This window comes from Lepisma saccharinum, chromosome 28 (assembly GCF_977018435.1).
Source record: "Lepisma saccharinum chromosome 28, izLepSacc3.1, whole genome shotgun sequence".
In the NCBI taxonomy this organism is placed as follows: domain Eukaryota; kingdom Metazoa; phylum Arthropoda; class Insecta; order Zygentoma; family Lepismatidae; genus Lepisma; species Lepisma saccharinum.
Genome location: NC_139256.1, coordinates 19716053 through 19740722, shown reverse-complemented (window position 1 = coordinate 19740722; position 24670 = coordinate 19716053). Strand labels below are relative to the sequence as shown.

The window sequence follows — 24670 nt, the reverse complement described above, 5'->3', positions numbered from 1 at the left end:
TATTGAAAAGAGCACACTTCGCTATTTTGTGGCTTGAGAAAATTAAAAGTGTAACGCTTCATCTTCAATGTGATTATGTATTTTCGTAAAAATGTACTAAAAACAGGTTCTATATTCCTTATTTTAGATTTTATTTGTCGTTATAGTAACTGTTAATCATAAGGGGTAATTGCGAACACGATGTTCGGCATTACCACAAAAAATCAGGGCAATGCCGAACATGACAGCTCCGTCTTTTTCTTTGTTTCTTGTTGAAAACAAATAGTTTGGGAACATTGTTACCGAGTTGATTTTGAACGGAAGGTATTAACCCGAAACGGGCGCTTCGTGGTCCCTGGGAAATATACTTGCCACACTTGAAGAAGATGGAAGCTGAAGTGAATTATCTGATCTGGAGTTTGATGAAAGTGATAATGAAGCACTTATTTCGCCTGATCAATTACATTTTGACATTGTGCAGGATTTTTTTTTGTGTGATTTTTCCATGTGATTTTGTTTTCTTTTCGTAACTGCATGAATGTTTTGTAATAATTTAACAACTAAATCATTTTCTGTATTTTTAGTTATGTGAAAATAGCCGTTTAAAAATTCGTGGCAGATTTTTGTAGTGCTAAATAAGGTGACTAAAAATCGGCAATAACGGAAATAATGGTTAAAAGTTTATGATAATTTTATAAGGAAGGTCCAAAATACATGATATGATAATTTGTGAAAAAGTTCAATAATGTTTCGATAACTCTTGGAAATAGTAAATTCAATTTGGTGGTCCAAGGAACCACGCGACGCTCTTTGTGTTACGATCTATGCAGTTTCTAAAATGTTTTCATATAATTCCATTTTTCATCATCAAAGCTTAAGTGTTCGGCAATACCCCGGTTTCCCCTATTTTTAATTAACGCTGAGCACAACAAGGACCAGATACAGCACCACGTCAAATATTTCTACAATTACTTCCTTATTATTATTAATAATAACAATTATAATTTGATCAATATGATTTATTTCTTCTGCTACTCAATTTCATATCAACGGCCTACAAAATGTCTGGCAACTTAAAAATCATTCATTAGTCCAAATCGATGCACTTCATTCTTCGTAAACAATTTTTCGGTTAACACAGTAATTATTTTTTGCATTATAGTCGAAATATTACACTTGAGAAAATTTACTACAGTGTTGCCAAGTACGGACTTGGTTAATCTTCTGTGTCTGGAGATCCTGTGCTGCTATCATTGGTCTCGCATTGTTTGGCGCATCGATGCGACGAATATGTGGTACTACTTTTACGCCCCGACTATTCCAATAATGGTTGCAGATCTTCACGCTTAGAGGTGACGAAGGAAAGCGTGGGAGGGAGACCGGCAGTCGGTAGGTAAGCCAAGGCCCTTCATGGGCTGTTACACACAGGATTATTACTTGTGCGATCAAGTATTTATAATGTCCGTGCATATTGTACTGGCGCCACCATATTTTATTATTAGTATTATTATTTTTGTAGGCTTGTGCAACACACAGCAGCTAGAGGCTGAACCAGGCTATATACGTATATCATTCCCGCTGAATAAAAATGGCAGCAATGTTCTCGGATGTAATTTTATCGAAAGTCCCTTTTTCTTGTTGTTTCTGTAATAGCATATTGACTTCCAAAGCTAAAACACATTTACTTTCCAGAACCATTAATCAAAATCCGTGTAAGAATACAGGAAAAAAAAGAAAACCAGGATCAGCCCCCTGGGAGGATCGAACTCCCGACCCCTGGTTTACAAGACCAGTGCTCTAACCACTGAGCTAAGGAGGCGACGGTCTAGTCGTCCCTTAACTCTCCATAAGAGTGGAACGTCACAATTTCCCCAAGCCGATCGTTGTAAAACTTGTGTTTTATGGATGCGAATTTCATTATCCTGGTGAAATATTATTGCACAACAATAATGCATACGTGTATACTTATTTTCTCACGAAAACTGAGGCAAATGTACAACCGAAGCGATTCATTTGCAACGCTTAGATCATAGCGGTGTGGCTACATATTGATTGTTGTATGCAAGTCCGTTCAGTTCATTGTAGTATGAAGTACTGTTATTTTCGACAGTGTTGTGTAATAACAACAAGAGTTCTATTGTTTGATTAATGTAGAGAAGTGAGGGGAGGTGGGGAGGTAATCTAATAACCTTGGTCATCTCCCCTTACAACCACGTAAGTCAAGTTAACGAGTTGCAACTGTAGTTTCACAGTCAAATAAGTATTTAAGCTCGAAAAAAATATATATACACCTGTGTTTATTCACGGTAAAAGAACACCTCGTGTTGGCACATTAAAGAAGAAATTCTAATTGATGTAGTACGAGTATATAACCAGTTATTGGCGTTAAAAATTGTCTAATTACGGACGGTTGGAGTTATTTTTGTGGTTATATTTATTAAATTGTTCGTGTTCTTATTTTCGTGGACGTTGTGTGAACACATTAAATAAAACAAACAAGTTTCGGTTGTTTGTAATGGCGTACAACGTACAAGTACTATATGTACAGTGGGATCCATGAGTATTACCGTGCAAATTGTCCATGACTATTTTCATTAATTTTTTTCTTACATCATATGTGTTTTTAAGCGATGGATTTTTATGTATGCTGGTGCAGAAGTTGTCAACAGCTTATTTTGAGTTTTATTTTAATTCTTGAAGCTCTTATTGGGTCACATAAAGTGCTGCGTAAATTCTAACTTTGAGCCTCAAGATTGTCGGAGATAAAGTTTTGAATATGCGAAAGAAAGATCGTTAAAAAAACAATCAACAAAGCCGCTGTTAATGTGTTTACGAAGTGTTGTTCCAAGGAATATAGAGATTAGGTAAAGCCATCCGAAGATTGCCGATCTTGCACGAACGCGTGACGTCGCCGGAGAAGCAGTGAGCTCGGCTGAAGCAGACGGCCCCTAGCATTTATATGGGAGATTCAGAAAGCGAAAGTATATTATTACTTTTAGGAGGGGAAAAATAATAATTGTCATCCTCCAAGATGGTATTGAGGCATCCTTTTAATGATTAGTAACATAATTGAAAACGCGCTACTTTTAAAAGGGGGCAAAGTACATGTGAAAAAATGTATTTTGAAAATCCATATTCCTGAAACTTTCTGACCGATGCGCTACAAAGAAAGTTGCGTGTTCTCCTTTAGAATTTCGTCATTTTACAAATCGTAATATAATTTTAACAAAAACGTGGCATGCTAAAGAAGAATTAAAGAGTTTTAAAAAAAAAATGATTAATAGACTTAATTTATTTTACTTCGCTTATCTGTTACATATGGCTAATCGCAAAGATGAGGATGCGTGATGATATGATGCAATTGAAGAAAGGAAAGTAGACCCATGGCCGGGCGGGGATTCGAACCTGGGGGCCCTTGGCATCGTAAAGCGTTGTGCTAACCACTTCGCCACGGAGGTCAGCATTACAAGGAAATAAACAGAAATTGGCATCTATGTTTTAATATGCGAGAAACATACAAGACATTACAAGACGTTGTGATGAAAATTTTTAATATATCTGAAATATCGAGAGTTGACCTTGCAGTCTCTAAATGTACTTTTAGGGTTACGCCAAACCTTTACTCAAAATTGCTAGTGTAAATTTATAAGCTATTAAAATTTAAAACTTATTCCTGTTCGAAAAGAGGAACTGCCAAGTCAAATTAATATTTCGTAGAAATACATATATTTGTCTTTCATGAGGCCAAGAGAGTATTTGGAGGGGACGCTGGCTTGGGAAGGCTATAGCCCCGGATCTCGATCTGCAAAGGGGCTTCCAGTGGGAAAACATACCTATGAAATAGTCCAGAAGAAGGGGCGAAATGATTTTTTTTAAATGGCTCAAGAATACAAAGATATAAGTGGATATTTGACAAGCTTAGTCTAAAACTTACAACTGAAGTCGTACGTGTGTGTGTGTGTGAGGGGGGGTGGCTACGTGAGGTAACACAGTGGAATATGATTCACAATACTAAAATTAAAATAAATATGTGGGAACAATAGAAATCAAAATATGTTGTAGCTAGTGACAGCGCAATAGTAAAGATGGAGGGGTAAATCATATTTTCCCGGGGCAATCATTTTTATTATTCCGTCGTTTTACTGGGGCCAGATAAGAGAGAGAGAGAAATTGTCGAACGAGAATTGGGGGGCGTTCCTCCCCCCCCCCCCCGTAGTGTGGTCACTGCCTATGGCTATGCTGGAGAAGAATGCACCAATTAATACGCTATTAAGTAAAATAGATACTTTTAAAACTTTTAATCAAATTATTTGTGAACTATGATTTAAATTTAGAGAGAGCACATACCTGTTTAATTTAATTTGGATGAGTTAACTTCTGAAGCCTGCCATTTCCGAGCCTTCTTCCGGTGTAGCTACACTGCCCTTTGAGCCGTAGCTGCTGCGTTCAGGTGGCGGAACGAGCAGAATACTAATTAAAACAAATATGTGACAAATATATATATAAAAAACAACGTGTTGAAGCTATTGACGGCGCCAAAGAAAAGACAGAAGAAGAAGAACGGAGAGTTCAGTGATATTTTACGGGAAGCAGCAGGCACGTATCCAGGAATTCCTTTCGGGGCGGCGGCTGAACACCATTTTTTAAAGGGGTATCACAATTGTATGTTTAAGGCCAGAGGTGGCAATTGGGTTCCAAAATGTGGGGGCGAGGGTGGACAAGGAGACAAGCATTAAGAGGCCATAGTGTGATAGTGTGGAGGCAAAAGAATGGGGAGCAACTATCTCCTAAATCGTCGCCACTGTTTAAGGCTGTCTTTGTTTGTTTGTTTTATATTACTTCGCGTTTTGTGCCTCTTGGCTAAGTTGCGAAGATGGGGATGAGGGATGAAATTATGAAATTGATGAATCGACATTTACAAACAACCATGCCCGAGCGGGATTCAAACCCGGGACCCCCAGCGTCGCAGCGCGATGTGCTAACCACTCGGCCACGGGGTGCGGCGTTTAAGGCTGCCACGGGGTGCGGCGTTTAAGGCTGTCATTTTAATCAGAACGTGAAATTGTGACATTTTCTACCACTCAACTCCTCTGTTTCCATGCATTAACATTGTGTGCCAGAACCATCTCAGTGTGTGTGTTTGTCTATTTCTGCTCATCAGGCATCAAAACATCTATGTACCAGAAGTATTTTTACGAAGGTATTACACATGCACGGAATGCACAATCCACTTCGCAACGCAAGATTCAAACTGTGTGCTGGGAACTGGAATCAGACAGTTCACGAATATTTATCTCTCATTCGAGCCTGAACACCACTAATGTGTCTTGTCCTCCCATGTTTGCAGCTCTTATAAAAGCCGAAACCCACCAAATTGTTCATATTCATGCCTAAGCACTCGCAAGTGTCCAAAATTGCCTGTTGACTGTGTGTCGAACCCAGTAGCCTTAAACAAAAGTATTTTTTTATGCCATGAAATTCTCGGACTGCATACACAAAATTTGGTCCAAATCATCACTCAAAACTTTGATTTTCAGTTGATCTGTGCAGCTTATTTGTTTTTTAATAAATCGCTCCAATGCCCAGCCCGATACTGCCGAAATATTCACTTTTGAGAGAGAGAGAGACCTTCGATCTCTTCGTCTTTCGACCCGAACTACTCGTAGCACTACTCGAAGTTCCACTGTCGTCAATGTCTTTAGCTTTGGGACCGAACTGGAACTAGTGGTAGACTTCGTTACTTTACGGTATTTAGTCCATTTCTTTTTCGAATCACTAGATCTTATAAAGCAACCAATGGACACTGACTGATCACTAATCGACTGTATGAATTGTCGCACTTACCTCTGAAGTCTCCACCTATTCTGTTGTACAGATCAACCGGGAAATTGAAGCCGCGTATTAATATCTTCATTATATTCTAGAACGTTTCGCAGATATCACGATTCGTAAATATTGCCAGTAGTTCGACTCCTCTTTTTCAAGAACGTTCCCTCTCGCGCTTTCCAGAGATTAAAAAATTACAATGAATCCGAATCGCCCTACCTGCGGCGCTACCTTTGTTGTGCAGCTTCCAAATGCTGACAAGTCTCTTCTACATAGTGTTCAAGTTCGCTACGACAACACCGAAAGCGTAAGAAAAGTTTACGTGCAATATTATCAACAACAGGGTTATAGAACATTCTCCGTCTTGCCTTGATAATTATTCCTCTCCTTAAATTACCGTCACATTATTCAAGAAGTCAAAAACCTAATTTTATCAGTGTAAACTGAAAAATTTCCTTGGGGAGCGGAGGGGGGGCCTCGAACCACCTGATCCCTACCTTGGATACGCGCTATTAACAATAACAGGCTTATAGAACATTCTCCGTCTTGCCTAGATAATTATCTCTCTCAAATTATCACCATATTATTCAAGAAGCCAAAAACTTAATTTTATCTAGCGTAAACTGAAAATTTTCTGAAGGGGGGCTTGAGCCCCCTGATTCCCACCTTGGATACGAGCTGTTACCAATAACAGGGTTATAGAATATTCTCCGTCTTGCCTCGATAATTATTTCTCTCCTTAAATTAACGTCACATTATTTTATTTGACACCCCAAGAAACAAAAAAAATCTCATTTTATCTAGTGTAAACCAAAAACATTTGGGGGGCTCGAGCCCCCTAAGCCCCCCTTGGATACGTGCCTGGGAAGCAGTCACGTTTATTACACCCTTACATTTACTTACAATATTATAAAGTTCTACTTTTAGATCTCGCACAATGCCTTTTTCACAAAAATGGGCAATCTCGCATTTGTTATATCAATCAAGCTGTGATATTTTAGATTTCTTCCGTTAGTTTTCTGATAATAGTTTTCACAGCTTTCCATAGCATTTAGGCATGATTTCAGTTGACAAGAAAAAAATAATATTATTTCAAAACATAGAGCAAAGAGAAATCCAACGCGCTTAAGTTAAAACTCCCTTACATTGGAAGCCTGGAGAGAACAAAACAGGGGCTCCTTCGTAACACGATTTCTTGAAAACCATTTTACACATTTGAATCAACTTTGTGATAAATTGATTAGAAAGGATGAATCTTAACAGTAAAAGTTGTAACTTTTCCCTTGCTACTATATTTTAGAAGATATTCGTTGTCAAATTTCTCAATATTTGCATAAGGAACCAGCCTTTTCCGTGCCGAGTGTTTCGATGGTGACGTCATGCATCCACGGACAACTGCGCACACGATCTGCGCCGCCGAACGAGCACCCCCTGGTGTTGTTCATTCTTTCAAGTGAAAGCAGGGAGGGGTTTATAAAATTTGGGCCTCTATTCTAGGCTATCCTTTGTTTTGGGCCCTGCTGACATTATTATTATTATTATTATTATCATCATCATCATCATCATTTCCTCCAGAAAATAAATGTGGAGTACCTCAAGGGTCGCCATTTGGCCCTATCCTATTTGCTGTTTTTTTTATTTCTTATCAATGCTGTTACTTTATGTTTTAATATTAGTACATGTTTGCTACACTGGGTTCTCGGCGTGTGTATAGGACCGGTGGCAACCCACCATCGTGTGGAAATTGGAGTGAGTAGCGTAACCCTGTCACGGATATCTCCTATAACGGTTGGCCCGCTGGGGGTTCCACGTGCTGACCCCACATCACCCCATTACCGGTTGAAGATCTCCACACCTTTAGATAGGATTGTGGGAGAGAGACTGGTAGTCGGGAGATAGGCCAGAGCCCTTCTAGGGCTGTCGAGCCACGGGTTATTATTATTTATTATTAATACATGTAGAAGATACAAAAAAATGTTAAGAGTAATTTTAACAAATAATGATGTCGTTCAACTTTAGGCTGACCTTGATAGAATGACATGTTGGTGTAAGGTTAATGAAATGAAAATTAACTTGAAAGACTTAAGTTTTAAGAAGAAAGTTCTGTATAGGTATAGTTTCTAACTATTGCATTTATCAAAGTAAAATCCAAGTGTGTGATAGCCATAAAGATTTAGGAATATTAATAGATCTCTCTTATATTTGATGAGCATATTTCAAAAATTAGCAATAGAGTGAAGAAGATGCTTGGTTATATATTTCTCTCATGGATTATTGTTTAAAAAATGTACCTTAATATATCTGTATAGAACAACAACAGTTCGTCCTATTCTTGAGTATGTTAATGAACTATGTTTTCTGACAGCCAAGAGTTACCTTCAAAAAGTTGAACTTCTGGTTCACATAACATAACAGATGATGATGATAACCTTGCAGTTCCTCTGCAATAAATACCTTCAATCTTCTGTCAGGTACGAGTTTCTCTTATATGCTGCAGTGATAGGATATTATAATCCTGTGTAGAAATAGTCCCTATATTATTTTACTGTACTCAAATATAATGTGAATGCTTTACATATAAAAAAGCTGAATATTGGACACAGCGAATTCTCTGTGTTCCCCTTCCGTTAGCAGTTAGTTTGGCAACAGCGCAAGAGCACTGGCTGCGTATTGGCTGAACTCATGTTGCTTCTAAAAGCGTACGCCGTATAGTCTGCAGTCTTCACCCTGCTCCAGCTCGAATTATGCCACGGGTGTTGACACCTACAGTGTTGGCAACTCTCAAATTATTTACACGGTAATTCAAGTAAACTGTTTAAAAAAATTACAAGTAAATTCAATAAAATTATGACTTTTGAATAGAACTTTTGGGTGGAAAAAAGTACCTGAAAAAAGAACGATCTTCTGATATTTGTAAACAGCACAAAAGTAAATCGTATACATTGCACACATTAAGAACATAAGAACATTTTGTATTATTATGGCACTTAATTACTTGAGTATTATATACATACTCTTTCTGTTGTAATGATTTTGATTCCACAGCGTAATTTCTATCTCCAAATTGATATATCTTCTCCCGTGAGCGCTAAAATTAAGGACATAGTTTGGTATCACTTTCTGTCGTTTCAGAGCTTTTCAAAGTGATCTTGTTTGGATGCTGTTGGGGAAAGAGTTTGCAAGGAAGTGTGTGTTTGTTGCTGGTGTTTGTGCTGTGAATTAATTGAGACTAACATAAATTTGGGAACCGCTGATACGGCGAAGTGCGGGTGTTTTACTGTTTGTTTGAGATAGGCTGATCAGGACTGGACCTACAGTTTAAAGTGGTATCCGAACTACCGTGCAATGTACCTCAACCGGGTATCGAACCCGAGACGACGCCGTTACCACTACGTCATCGGGGAGGCCTCAGGGTGCAATTTAAATGGGGGTGGGGTGTATGCGACACTTCCAGGAGTTCGGAATTAATTGTGGTAAGTAAATCGTGCATGCATGTGTCTGTGTTTGAATCGAAATCTTAATGTTTGTCCTCTGTATCACAGGCGCTAACTTCAGATATATTTGGGGGGGGGGGGGAAGACTGGAATCAACAATATATTATATATGTAAATATATATAATTGCTATCCCTCTACGTGAGTTTGCGGGGTTGCAGAAAGTGCCTCCCCCCCCAAAAGGCGGCGCATATTCTCTGTGTTCGTGTTACAAATTGACTCCGAATGCGTTTATTAGAGCGCCCGCAAATTCTCAATTACAATCACTGAGCGTAAAATAAACAAACGAGTGTCAACGTTTTGTCATCTTTTGCCCATATTATAAACAATGCACAAATAAGGGTAATCAATAAATAGGAAATTCCATATCCCTTTAGGCATATACGGGACATTCATTTGAGAGTAAATATGACGACTGCGAAGACTATGGATTAATTTTATTACCGATACTTTATTATATTTTGACAAATCTAGTATTTTTTTGTATTGCTTATGAAACTGAGCCAATGAGGCTACATAACTTTTACCCTCACTCCCCCTTCCTTCCGGCATGCCATTCTACAGTCATGGACACTTCTGGGTTGTAACGATTCCATTGAAAGTTATGGAATTGTTATAACCCAGAAGTGTCCGTGACTGTGCGTACTATATGCATTGTTGCCTCCTTCGTCAGTCCACGCTTCCAACGGATATTCATAAGCACCAATATAAAATTTACTGACCGAGTATTCGATATAAAACGGCAAGTATTTCATGGAGAACCTAAGTGATTCATTCACGACTATATTTGATGTGTGTGACCATTTTTGTGGCTCTAAGAGTTCTTACCTTTGTAAAATAAATTATATATTAGAAAGAGAGTTGTAAAAGGGGGGAGGGCGCCCGGGGTTTGCCTGGGCGCAAAGGACAAATGGGGTGCCGAACAAAGCAAAACAGAAGATATAAATAGAAAAGCGTTAACGTCGTAGTGCCCTGTGAAATTACTGACACCCTATTAAAGTTATTGTCAGTTTGTAAAGATACAGATTTAGTAAAAATTGTCTTATCTTTTTATCTAATCTGTTCCCCGACATAATGACATATTTAATTTTTTCCAACTTTTCAGAGGAAGCAAGGGAAGTATAAGGAATTAAACATAAAAAGAAACTTTATTTACGTTAAGTCCCAAATTTATATCTGTCCATAGGCGCACCAGTGGCGGCACGACGGTGCTCATTGTGCTCTTTGTGTTGAAATAAATGCTATTCAATTTTTAAATAATTTAAAATAGATAAAGAATTACCTCAAATTAGAAGTGTAAAATCATTTCCTTCCCTTTGCAGCTAACATACCATGCATTTATTTGCACATGTTATTTAGTTTTCTTTTAAGGCAAAGAGGCACAATTCCCTAGAGTCTCTCGTTCAGTATTTGAAAGATAAACTCTCAACAGCGCCAAGCATATTTTCCAAAATTTTGTAAGGGTATAAGACTTCAATATGAACTTCCTTGACCGATTTCATTCAAAAGCAATACCAGGTGTCTATCAAACGTGCATCTCAACATCCCACTATATTTTAAAGTCTTCATGACCATGCTCTAAATATATAGAGAGTTTCATTACTTTATTTCAGTTTGTGAATCATTGTTTAAACAGAGATTTGAAAACACCAGCAGAATTTGGAACTCCCTCGCAACATAGAACTATAAAAATTATAGTATTATATATGCATATTTTCTAACTGAAGCTAGAACAGGAGGGGCAGGTGGTATGTGCTGAGGTAAAGAGGACACCGAACGAGCAAAGCAAGATTGTAAATAGTACACATCGTGGGATACTGTGAAATGAAAGTATTGTCGCTAAGTTTAATTAATAATATGCATTATCAGTTTTCAAATAAATAGTTGTAAAAATTTTCTTTCTCGCTTCGCTCGCAGTGTGGTGGTTTATTTAAGAGTCAAATTATATCTGCAGATACATGTACTTACTACTACTTCAGACAGGCAAGAGCGCACGCACCCAAGCAATGCATTATCACCCCCCCCCACACACACACACACAGATAATATCTGAGTTACACCTACGATAAGAATCATACAAATACAGTAAAAAATATTGCGCAAGTGTTCCTAATTTCTTTATAACTAGCTTAAGAATTGCATGAAATTATCCCTGGTAATAATATGTTTAAATTTTGTGTTTTCAAATCTCATCTCTTGTGTTTGTCTAACGATTGATTAAATGAAGTACTGAACTGTAAACTGAAATGTTAACATTGTCACAATAATATATTTTCCTTCATTTGACATATTTCTTTTTCTGAAATGTTACGTGAAGGGAAGGGAAGGGGTTTAATCTCTAGAAACATCTATGAACAAATGGAATTAGGCCGAACATTTTAAAATTATCCAAAATATGCACTTAACATCCCCAAACTTACACCCGCCAAAAGTTTCCAACACCGCCCAAGGGAAAAATCCTGGATAGACCCCTGGTGTGTGTGTGTGTGTGTGTGTGTGTGTGTGTGTGTGTATGTATGTGTGTGCGTGCGTGCGTGAGTACGTGCGAGTGAGTGAGTGAGTAGGTTGAATTTTGTACCCCGCCCCAGGCCCGTACCCATGGGGGGCAAGGGGTCCGTGCCCCCCCCCCCCCTCGAGCCATGAAATATTTTTATGTAACATGGATAATTTTTAAGATTTTGCAAGTATTTAGATTTTCTTCTTGTATAAATGAATGGGTTGTCTCTGGAGAGAGGCAGACTCCACAAGTCTGCAGTCTATTATATTTAGTAATTTTAGTTTTATAACCATTTATGCGAAGCTACTAAATGTTCCAATTTGGTCGGGACAGTTCACCATATTTCCTCCCTGTTTTGACTTTTTTCGAACTGCAGTCTTGATGAGAAAATGTCATCTTTTTGCGGTTAATTCACATTCAGACATGTTCTTCATTATAAGGATAATTCCGTAGCGTTGGTGGTCACGAATTCCCATGGCGGAAGGGGGATCTCCCTCCCCATCAACGATCTTGTTCTATTAACATTTTTACCCCATTAAAATTTTCCGAGGGTAAGAGTTTGTGTTATAACAACAAAGATAAGCAATTAGTTTGGACTTCAAACATACTTTACTAAGAATAACATCATAAACACACACAAAGAAGGAATAACAAAGAATGATGTCAGCCTGTGTATGAATGATGCATACATCTTTTGTTCTCTCTCTCTCTGTCTCTTTCTCTCTCTCTCTTTTGGGCTGGTAACAGTATTGGGTAAAAACGTACTTATACAGTCATAGATAACATTGTAAAATTATATCAAATTGGACTAGTAAGAAATGGAGCTGTAGCTGCGAAGGTGGTTGTCATTGTCACTCTAGACCGACCTGTCATTTCTCCTTCATTTCTCCCTTCTGTCGGGAATAAAACACAGCACTTACATGTTAATTTAATAGGAAACTAATATATTCTTAAAGTTTCTCATTTTTTGTCCCTCCACCTAGCTATCTTTAATTTGCAATCGATTTTGCAGATGTGAACAATAACACACACTGCTTCAATGTGTGGGATGCACGACCCACTGTCCTTTTATTAGCTACATTTCGTGAATGCTAAGTTTTCTTTTCATCGGATTCAGCGGAAAAGATTAAGTACATAATATTTCTATTTGTCTAAGTAGGCCAGCTACATCTACATAGGGAGGTGCAAATTCGGTGCAGGGGGTGCGAAAATCATTCTCGTCCTGGGTGCTGAAATCTCTAGTTACAACTCTGATAAGGAAATATTTCCTTTCGAGAGACCATTAATAGATTTACACCATTATAAAAACATAACACAATAAAATATGAAAATTTAGTTATCATTTTTAATAAAAAGCAATAAATAAATAATATCTAACACTTATTAAAAACATTTCACCTATCTTCTAATTTCATGACATTTTGAACCAGTCATTAAAGGAATTAATTTGCTAGTTTATAAATATATCTATATAAATAAATCAATTAATTAATTAATGATATTAAATAATTATTTATTAATTGACAAGGTTTCGGGCATATACAGGGTTAGTCAAAAGTATCGGGACAGGCCAGTAATAACGAGACCCGTGGATGGAGGAAAATCACATGTTGCAAATGGGTATTGGTGCAGAAACTGCATTGAATGGGGGTGTGGATATCATGGCAGCGATCTTGGATTCCGCCATATTGGATATCATACAATATTTTCAAATGGAAAGGGGTATGTATGATACATCAATTTAGGTTAGAATCGTCCCACAAATGACAATCCGAACTCACTTTGGACCTATCGCCATTCTTGGAAGAGATAGGGTGTACTACGTTAGACTGCAAAAAATGAGATTTGTCTGAAATAACTGCTTACTGTATTCTTCTGGGTAACTGGACACTGCAAATTACAGATAGCATGAACAAGAAAATATGACATTGACTTACAGAATGTCTCAAAGCAAGTGCTCACTGCTTCCCATCGACTGTCTGTCAATACTATGTCAACCGATCGTAAAAACTGTAAAGTGAACGTTGTAGCACATCCCGAGAAAGTCCTCTTGTTTCGTCAACAATGCGATTCTGTAGATCATTCAGGGAGTGTAGTTTGGTGCCATACATTTTGTCCTTCATGTGCCCCCATAGAAAGTAAACAATTCTTTCAGACAAATCTCATTTTTTGCAGTTTAACGTAGTACACCCTATCTCTTCCACAAATGGCAATAGGTCCAAAATGAGTTCGGATTGTCTTTTGTGGGACGATTCTAACCTAAATTGATGTGTCATACATACCCCTTTCCGTTTGAAAATATTGTACGATATCCAATATGGCGGAATCCAAGATGGCTGCCATGATATACACACCTCTATTCAATGCAGTTTCCTCACCAATACCCACTTGCAACATGTGATTTTCCTTCGTCCACGGGTCTCGTTATTACTGGCCTGTCCCGATACTTTTGACTAACCCTGTATATATAACCAAGGTTTCAGCCTTGCTCCCCCCCTCAAAAAATCCTGGGTACGGGCCTGCCCCGTCCCCAAATGAAAAACTTTCCCGCGCCCCTGGAGAGAACTTGGCTGGACGCTCAACCGTTTATGGAGTTCGTGTTCTCTCTTGTCCATTTGTGTTTGCGATTGTTTCTTTATCCACCTCATCTCATCTCCACTCATCCTTATGGTCGCGATAAGCCAGGGGTGGAAGAAAAGTGGCTTAACATAAATCAAATGAATCTACTTCCCAAGATGCTTGGAAAGACAACTTGAACTGCACTCCTTGCAACTAGTTCCTTCCAAGAACCAGATACACGGAAATATGGTAAAATACACCACTTATTATTATTATTAAAAGAAAGAGAAAGCCCATCCGGTCACGAAAGCAGAAAACCACGCCTCGCCCATTGAAAAAGCCGCCCTGCAGGCCCTGGCCCTTCGAGGGTTGTTGCGTCATTGAGTTTAGATTAAAAAAGCCTCACCCCAGGGTGCGAAATCATTGAAGACTGATTGGGGGAAGAAGATCTTAATCTACACCCCATATACGTGTGTGTGATACACACACACATATATACATGCATAAATTATTATGATAAGGATATTTATAATGTTGTTAAAGTCAATTATTACTAAATATTTGTAAAAAAAACATTATTATTAAATACACATAAAGTAATTATTTAATTACTTTTATATATATTGTTGTAATCCCGTTTTACCTGGGATCTGAGGTCACAGGGAAGTTTCAATTATACATTTAGGTAGAGCTTAATTGTATCTGTTGGCTGAACCTTCTCCGATTAGGAGGGTAGAGATATGGAAAGTTGGTGTAAAGGTTATTCACGCTTGTTCATACCTGGTAGGTGTGTGATGTTCTTGTCCTGATGCTTCTTGCAGACCGAATCGTGACAGGTGCCAAGGTTCTATCCTTCGACCCTAGCTCACCAAACCGAGCGATCCCTTGCGACTTGTAGCATGCTAGGCAGCCGTAACTCCGTGTTCCATCGTCGTAGTTCAATCGTCGTAGTTCAGTAGTGTTAATGTGTTGTAGAGTAAAATGTAACCAGAGACTAATTATCCATGTGAGCGTCGATTAGAGTCGAAATCCAAAAGAGAGCGAGCTCCGGGAGTGAGCTTGCTTTTATAATCTTAGGCTTCGAAAGGTTGTTAAACCTTTCGAACGCGCTCGATCTTGTTTTGATCCACGCGTTTGCCTTTCAGTTCCTTGTTTAACGAAAGTTACAAGTTAGCGCATTCTTGGGATCACTCGCTGGTCGGACAAGTTCAGGAAATAAACAAGTGTGAATATTAACATGACGAGGTTTTCTCGGTTTAATAATCTCCATATCTCTACACTATATATATATATATCAGATATGTCTAAAGTAGCAAATTAATTCCTTTGCTAACTGGTTAAAGATGTCAATAAATTACGAAATAGTTTTGTTATGTACAAGCTTTTGTTTAGTTTTTGTATTAATACAGAACTATTATAATTTATAATTATGTTTGACTTGCATTCTTCTTGTATTGCACGCATAGTGTTATTGGTGTAGACAGAGTAATAATCTCTTGAAGAAGAGAGAAAGCATTCTGTACTCACTATTTTGTGCGTTTTTGATATTATCCTTAGTAAAGTACATAAGAAGTAAATATTAATTGCTTATATTTTGTTGTTACAAGAAAAAGTCTGCCCCCCGGGAAATTTTTGAGGTGAAGATTGTTGGGGGAAATCCCCCTGTCCCCTTAGGGTTTTGCACCCTGCCCCACCCTCTCCCGAAAAAAATCCTGGACTCGCCATGGGTCAGATTTTGCAAGTGGAGGCACGAAGCTTCATTCTATAATGTTCCTTTAGATGTCAGTTGTTTTTTTAATTTTCATTGCTTCTTGTTTCCTGGGAAGCATTAGATTTACGTACAAAAGAATCTACGTTTCTGATTCTCTGCCACCAAGAAACTTCGATCTTAATGAATCGTTCACTTTAACCCAATGTAACATTTTACACAATTAGCTTTATACTATTATTATTTACGGTGCTAACTTGTAGTATTTATAATCATCAGGTTAGTCTGCAAAACACAAGTGAACAAATATGGGAAAAATAAAATTAGGTCCCACCGAGATTTGAACTCGGATCGCTGGATTCAGAGTCCAGAGTGCTAACCATTACACCATGGGACCGATGGCTCCTCACATAGTTATGGTTAGGTATTTCATTCAGTGGCTGATGACTCGTTTCGTTCCTCGCGGTGTGGTATCACTGGAAAGGTATTTGAAGGGGGGGGGGGGGGAACGAGCAAAAATTCCCTGTAGTGGATACTGCTTCCGTGGTTGCAAATGTGTATTGGTCCTGGGAGGGATAATTTACCCACATTAACAGAATATGGGTACATTTCCATATATTTTACAAAGAAAAACTATTTGAACCGATAAACGTAGTGATTTATCCTTCCCAAAGTTTCAACACATTTCTAAGTTATTCACAAAGGCCCAAACTATGGTCATTTTCGTTCTAAATTTACCCTTATAACCCCCCCCCCCTTCCCTGACCACAAACTTGCGCTTGCACCTTATCAGATGTCAAATTTTGAAGATCAATTCGGTGGATCTGTCCGTCGTGATAATAAGAATACTATATTTTTGTCCGATGGGCTAAAAATGTAATGTGATGTTGTTTATGAACTAATGATTCTGAAGATTGAAATTGTAGTGCCAATTAACAGATGGACGGGACTGAGTAATGTGTACAACTTTTTGAAGCGTTGCGGAGCAGTTGTCAGGATGGCCGAGTGGTCTAAGGCGCCAGACTCAAGCGCAAGCTTGTGTTGTAAAAGCACAATTGAGGAATTCTGGTCCTCGAATGAGGGCGTGGGTTCGAATCCCACTCCTGACAGACTTTTTTTTCCGTCTTATTTTGTAACATTTCCTTTTTGTTCCTATTTCCTAACTTTCAATTTCATTACTGTCGGATATTTTGCCCGTAATGAGTTGTATCATAAGTGGGAAGCAGCACTTTCTCTTTTACCTTTTTTGACGATTAATTTTCTATACGCTTAAACAATTATTAACAAAATTTATAGTTTGCTGAAAAAAATAAAACTATTTAACTTCACATATTCATTTCTTATGCGCAAGTATTTTGCGTCATGTACTTTTTAAAAAGTATATGGGTTTATTTTGAATTTTCTTATTTTGATAACTAAATATAGTAGGTTATTTTTAGTTTTAGGCGATCGTAAATGGAAAGAGCCTCAAAATGCGGGAATGTGGCTGAATTACATTTGAGCGAAGTAAATTTTAACTGATCACATACTGGGTTCCTTTAATCCCCACTGGATGTACCAAATAGATGTTGATGGAGCTCCAGAACCATTTTGTGAAGGGGCATATTCAGAAAAATTCGTGCCTGAGGTCACTCACCCGGTAATCGAATCCCGGTCTCATGCGTGGCAGTCAGACGATCTACCAACTGAATTACTACACACTTTCTATAAAATGACTATATACCTAGTATATGTGTGTGTGTTCATTTTGAAAAATATTCTTTCTATGGGGGAGGAGGACTGTAGAAGGTGCAAATTTCACAAAACCTCTTTATCAGTTTTCTCACTATGCTAATTGACATTTTTGCCATTTCACATCACTTTTCTGGTTTCTGATCTAACGTGTATGGGTAACGAACTCATGGCAGTGATAAGGAAAGTTATATATATATTTTTTGAACTCAAGAAGACCTTTCTTCCACGTGCATATTTTTTCAGAGAGAGCTTTCTTAATATTCCCTATATCTCTCTCTGTTTGTCTGTGTGTGTGTGCGTGCGTGGTTAGGCGCACCCAAAAGTTTTTAACGGAGGTTAGGTTGCTGAAAAAGTATATTAAATGTCAACATTGGTTGGAAAATGGGGCAAAATAGTTACAATTACTTATTTTGGAAAAAAAATGAAGTCCAATGTAGGATTTATGACCAATATAACACCCCTTTCCAGATTGTATTTCATTACTTAGCATCTCTGTTCTATCTATTTAATTGCGAAGGCGAGAACTGATCTATTATAACGTTAGATGCAAATCGTGCTTAATTTTCAAACGGAAACTTTATAGAGGATTCAAGTATTTGCACGTGCGGACACAGATAAATAAAATTTAAGTTTCGTGCTAAATTGTGACTTCCATGAAATAGTTAAAATTCTTTCGTCTGTATTGAAACAACACTGAAATCTTTTCATTTGGGTGTCTGTAGGTGGGGGGGGGGGGGGGGGGGAACGATGCTTTAAAAATTGCTTCAAAACAAGACCAAAATTGTATTTGTAGCACTAATACTAAGAAAACGTTTTTCTCACAAATTTGATAAGAGCAGTCATTTTGACAAATTTTAAAAATCTGAAAAGTAAGAATTGTTTTTAAAACCTTTCTGTCTGCACCGTAATAAAATTTCATTACGATCGGACCACCCGTTCCTTATTTATACAATTTCAGAGAGCGATCGTTTTCAAAAATAAGAAAACGGCACATGATTATTATTATTATTATTATTATCTTCTCACGACGATTAAAACTAAAAGGCATACTCGAAAAAAATAGGTTTGCATGTAATCCACGCAGAATTGAATAAGCTGAATTTTGATGTAACTCGTTTCTATGCAGGACTACTGATACGTCGGGCTGACCCCCCGACTATTCCGGTTGAAGATCTCCACGCTTAGAGGTGACGAAGGAACGCGTGGGAGGGAGACCGGAAGTCGGTAGGTAAGCCTAGGCCCTTCATGGACTGGTGCGCAAAGGATTTTACTGGTTAATTTGAAATTGGAGTTCAAACTCGAGTATCTATAATTAATTTTTATTCCCACAGTAGATAATACACTACTAAAAGTAACCCTATAGCGCTACAGCCCAATATTGGGCCCTGGCTTACCTACCGACTGCTGGCCTCCCTCCCACGCGGGCCACCAGGAGGGCGTGGAGATCTGCAGCCAAACTAGGGGGACGGGTGGTCGACCCAACCAACCCCCAGCCGTTGTAGGACTTCGAGACCGGATTACGCTCACTCACTAAACGCTGTAAGTGCCACAATAATTGAAACACCGTTTTCCACGTTAAACTGTGAAATGTGCCATGCTTTATAATGTGGTAAACGTGAAATGTGGCTGGTAGCCCTCTAAGTAGTTCAAAGGGCGTGTAAAGAGGTCACTAGTGTGCACGTTCTTACGGACTGAGGTGCGGAACGATGCGATTTCCCAACACTTTCGCTTTTGGCACTTACAACGTTTAACACTTTTAGTACTCAATTATTATTATTATTAAAGTTTTATCATTGAGCTGACCTCCAATAGAAATATCTGGCAACTCCAATGGATCTAGCTTAGCGCCCCCGAGAAAAAAAATGTGGTTGCGCCGCTGACTCCTTGTACCCACCTACCCTTCATATATGCATATATATATATATCGTGTATTAAACGTCCTGCAGGATTTTAAAAAGCTAAACCTAATGTCTTATTTTTCTTATGGTTTGATCGAGAAAATTCTGACATTTGCTTTCCCCCAAACTGATCAACCTAGAGTCGTTTTCACGTTCAGAAGACACAATGGGCTCTTATGGGCAATGCTTTTCTTATGGGAAATACGAGCGCGCTGTTGTGAAATTTCTGGATTTACAAATTTAGCTTAAGTAAAATCGGTACCTGCAGTTTTGCAGGAAATTTTGTAGAGAATACGATGGTGAACACAAAAAACTGGTAACTTGCTTACATACTTTTAGATAAATTAAAAACGCAAATTTTCTGTGAAAACACAATTTTTACATTGTTTTCATTCCTAACGTTGAAACATGCCGTAAAATTGAAACTTTCATTATGAAAAAAATTGACACTGTTTTTTAATTGTCATAGGTGACGGTGGTACTCAGAATTTATCAATACTTTAAAGCATATTTGCATTAAAAAATATTCAAATAAAGTATGTCGAGATTTTTTATATTCGTGCAGTAGAAAATGTCATCGCTGGCCATTTTTTGATCTGTAATTCCAAGTAAAAACTTTCAGCGACAAAGTTGTGGAGAAAATAATGAAATTATTTTTTATAACCACTCAAAGGTTCCCAGAAATATTACTTCCATGCATTTGGAGTTTCTTTTTAACCCGAACAGCGCGCGAAGTAAGGAGACGTTGTCTGGCCATCTTGAGCTGACTCACCGCAGCATTCCGGCTAATCACAACCAAGTTTTCCAGTTGTTATTTTATTTCCATTCAGTAAAAATATGAACTTCATGCAGTTTGTTATAATAGAATTGAAATTACTTAAATTTAATAATTGACAATTATTTCCAATGCTGCTGTTGTGAGCAACATTAGTGCTGTCGCAAATACACGTTGTTTTTGTTCACATTACTGTCGACATTAATACTGAAATGAAGATCACCTTTCAGTTTACAAGGTACACATAAATTCATAGACACCATATTACCCTTTGAAAGGCTTTCCAACACGTGACAAAATATGGGGCTTCAAGATAGAAATATGACATTGCTACCTTCATTTGGTGCAAAGGTACATAAACCTTAATCTTAAAACTCAGCTAGCTTATCTACAGGGTAGGGTTCTTTGTAGACAACGAAACCAGACAGGATGCCTTCCAATGGAGACGTTTAAACGAATATATTATTTAAACACAGGATACATGGAGTAAGAATTTTACATGATAAGCTACATTCTTCTATAATTTTCTCGTTACAATCAATTTTCATCTCAATATTCTTTTTATTATTTATTTTCTTTATTTGGATATTCTTCTATATGTACTTCCTTCGTAGTGGGCAGATCTGGATCGGGACTTCCTTCTCAATGGGCGGTCTGGACTTCCCTCTTAATGGACGTTCTGGGTCGGGACTTCCTTCTTGATGGACGGCCTGGATCGGAACTTCCTTCTCAGTCTGGACTTCCTTCTCGATATTGAGGATCTGGACTTCCTTCTGGATATGGAGGATCTGGACTTCCCTCTGGATTTCAATTGATTTCGGTTTTGACTATTTAACGAATTCCTTTATCCTTTTCCAACTTTTTCCTCCAAGCTTTGGGAATAATACTAATATCCTCCCTTGGGGCTGCAATTGGAACGCGCCACCACTAACTAGGTACAACAGAGTGTATACTTGGTGCAGCCGATTGACATGCGCATCCAAGTAGGTGCTACAGTTAAACTGCGCAACCAAAAAGTGCTGTGGGGCGTCGATCAGAACGCGCTCGCCACTGATGTAAACAAAATTTCCCCTATAGGAATGGTAAATCAATCATACAGATGCAATATCTGTTCAAAGACACAAACTTGTATCAGTGCTTTGAGTTCCTTAATTTTCATATTAACTTACATGTGATCATTGATTTGATTTATAAGATATATATATTAATTTACTTCTTTCATATTTATTTTTTGTCTTCTTATAATATATTCTATTGTTTTTCATCTTTCCAATTTCCTTTGTTCTTATTTATAGTTATTCATATATATTATGCCAATTCTTAACCTTGCACGCCTGGTGCTGCCATCTCTATTCGTCTTTGGCAAACTATTCACATTACTTGGTCCTATTGGGTACGTAACAACATGCCTTGCTTGAGTCATTCACGTCTTATCAGTTCACGTGGGCCATAACTCATTTGTTTGTTTGGGTTGCAACTTGAATCTAACCCATGTGCCAGGGTCCCCTTACTTGAGTGAGAGATCTGCTTTGGTCTGTTTAGACTTTTTCCCTTTCTCGAAAAACTGTTTTCAGTTGTGTGAGCGCTCAGTGATCTTTACTTTTATAAGTGATTTCTGAAGTGCCATATTCGTGCATTACACTCGCGTGTGTAGTGATCGCAATGGATCATAGTAAAAAGGGTAACTGTAACGTTCACAGTATAATATTAATATTAATAATTACATATAATTATCATTATATATACAAAATATGTAACACCTTCATTGTGAAGGAAGGTCATCATTTCCCGGCGACATGAGCTAGCGCTGTATTGGCAACACTGTACGGTTTCTCCATAAGCGCCGTTGTGTCTTCTGAACGTGAAAACGACTCTAGCTACGTCCCTGACAAAATCAAACGATAATTTATTAGAAAACATTATAGAAGTACCTTACTATATTCAAACACCACAAACATTAAGATTAAAATTACGACATCACTGTATATTTAACAATTTCTTAATGAAAGCTGATTGATGTTGGGGATTCCACTCCACAGCTGCCATTGAATACTTTAAGGGGCAAAAGTGAAACCATTCACATTTATATACGTCATTAGAGCCCGGAAGTTCAGGCATTTATTTTCGTTAAAATAGGCAGGCAAAAAGGCATTTATAATGTGGAAAATAGGCACTAAAAATGAAAAAAAAGGCAAAATAAACCGAAAAAAGACACATTTGGAAGTCACTTACTTTTTTCTATAATTTCTGGCAAAATGTTAAAATCTACGTTGGGAAGAGCATTTCAATTTTCTCCGTCTTGATTGCACATAACTACAATGTGTTTTTTTAAAGTTCTCAACATTCATTGATAGTCGTCTGTCAGAGAGAATGTTTTTCATAATAGAAAATGATCTTTCTACTTCGACAGAAGTTATTGGAGCATACATAAACAAGCTAATGTAGCTGGACTCATTTTGGTAACAGCATTTTCACCTTTTAGAATATCACAAATTGTTTTCAATTGTTTCAAGTCCTCATTTGCACTCACTACCCGTTTGCACTTTTCCGCAACAGCTGACCCGTTTTCTCCTGGCACTTCCATCATATGCTGCATAGATTCCTCGAAGATTTTCATGGATGCTATAATTGTAATTGTCTCTGGCAATGCACCATAATGTGCAAAAATAAACTTGAATAGCACAGGAGTTTTTCCACTGAAGCCGCTTCATTTTCTGGAAGAGCATCTATCACCTCACTGATTTTTTCAAGGTCGTTAGCAATATATAGCTGCTGATATCCAGGTTCCCCATCTGGTCAAGACTGGTTGCGGAGGTAAACTAAGCTCAGATGCAACTTCCTTAAATTTTCGGGTTCGAGAGGGAGATTTCAGAAATGTCTTCTTTGTGTTCGAAATCAACCTGTCCACTTCAGCAGTCAATCATGCACAAGGAAATGTTAACCGAGAGGCAATATCCTGATTGAGCATGAAATACTAGGCAGATCGGAAAGTAACGCACAATATTTTTTTTCTCCCCAGATATTGCAGCTGGAATGCTGAAATTGTACGACGAGAGAGTTTGAAGTTTGCACCACAGAGGGTATTTTTTTCCCCTCTGCAGCTCTAGCGAGAGAAGCCTGAACGACGAAACAAACATGGCGCGCATGTTACTGTCGTCCACGTGTGAAGAGCAGCAAAGTGTGGTTCGATTTTTGTGAGCCAAAGACCATACACCGAGTGAAATTCACAGGGACATGCGTGGGGACGACTGTCTGGACCGTAGCAATGTCTCCAGGTGGTGTGCATTCTTTCAAGAGGGCCGTGTGAACCTTAGTGTTTCGCCACGCTCCGGGCGGCCGGTTACAGCTTCAACTCCGCAGAATATCCGCGCCATTGAGGCAGCAATTGTGAACGACCGGCGTGTGCACCTGAGAACCTTATCGCATACGTTCAACATTTCCTATGGTGCGGTGTACCACATTGTTCATGACACGTTGAAATTCCGTAAAGTTAGTGCTCGCTGGGTGCCTAAGATCCTGACAGACCACCACAAGGGCCAGCGAATGATGACAAGCATGGATCACTTAACGCGTTACGCCGCAGAAGGGCATGACTTTCTGAAAGAAATCGTCACTGGTGATGAGTCGTGGGCGTACCACTACACGCCCGAAACCAAGCAGGCCTCTATGGAGTGGAAACATGATGGTTCCCCAGTACGAAAAAAATTCAAAGTGACTCAATCTGCTAGGAAAGTGCTTGTGACAGTGTTCTGGGACATGTTTTGTGTGTTATTGGTGGACTTTGCTGAACACGGGACCACTGTGAATGCTGCAGTCTACATTAAAACTTTGGTTAAGTTGCGTCGTGCCCTTCGTGACAAACGCCGCAACATTCATGCTGATGGTGTCAAACTTCTTCGTGAAAATGCCCGTCCCCATGTTGCTGCTCCTGTTCGTGAGAAACTCACCGAATTTGGGTGGGAGGTGCTCGAGCATCCACCATTCAGTCCGGGCCTGGCACCATCGGACTTTCCTCTGTTTGGTCCCAAGATGGAATTCCTGACCGTCCAACACTTTGCGACAGATGCGGAAGTGAAATCAGCAGTCCGCAGATGGCTAAACTCCAACCAAACGGACTTCTACGAACAGGGCATATTGAAACTGGTACAGTCTAAAACTTTAGTAAGGCCTCACTGAGACCTCACCTTTTACAAACAAAACA

The 24670-nt window shown here is 38.5% G+C and overlaps 3 non-coding genes across 3 annotated transcripts; 1 reads left to right on the top strand and 2 right to left on the bottom strand.

The window, feature by feature from the left end:
- Positions 1-1725: 1725 nt before the first annotated feature.
- Positions 1726-1798, bottom strand: TRNAT-UGU (transfer RNA threonine (anticodon UGU)). Its single transcript has one exon. It is a non-coding gene; the product is annotated as a tRNA-Thr (tRNA).
- A 14589-nt stretch (positions 1799-16387) lies between these two features.
- On the bottom strand, positions 16388-16459 carry TRNAQ-CUG (transfer RNA glutamine (anticodon CUG)). Its single transcript has one exon. It is a non-coding gene; the product is annotated as a tRNA-Gln (tRNA).
- A 594-nt stretch (positions 16460-17053) lies between these two features.
- Positions 17054-17171, top strand: TRNAL-CAA (transfer RNA leucine (anticodon CAA)). Its single transcript has 2 exons — positions 17054-17091; positions 17126-17171. It is a non-coding gene; the product is annotated as a tRNA-Leu (tRNA).
- The last annotated feature ends 7499 nt before the right edge of the window (positions 17172-24670 follow it).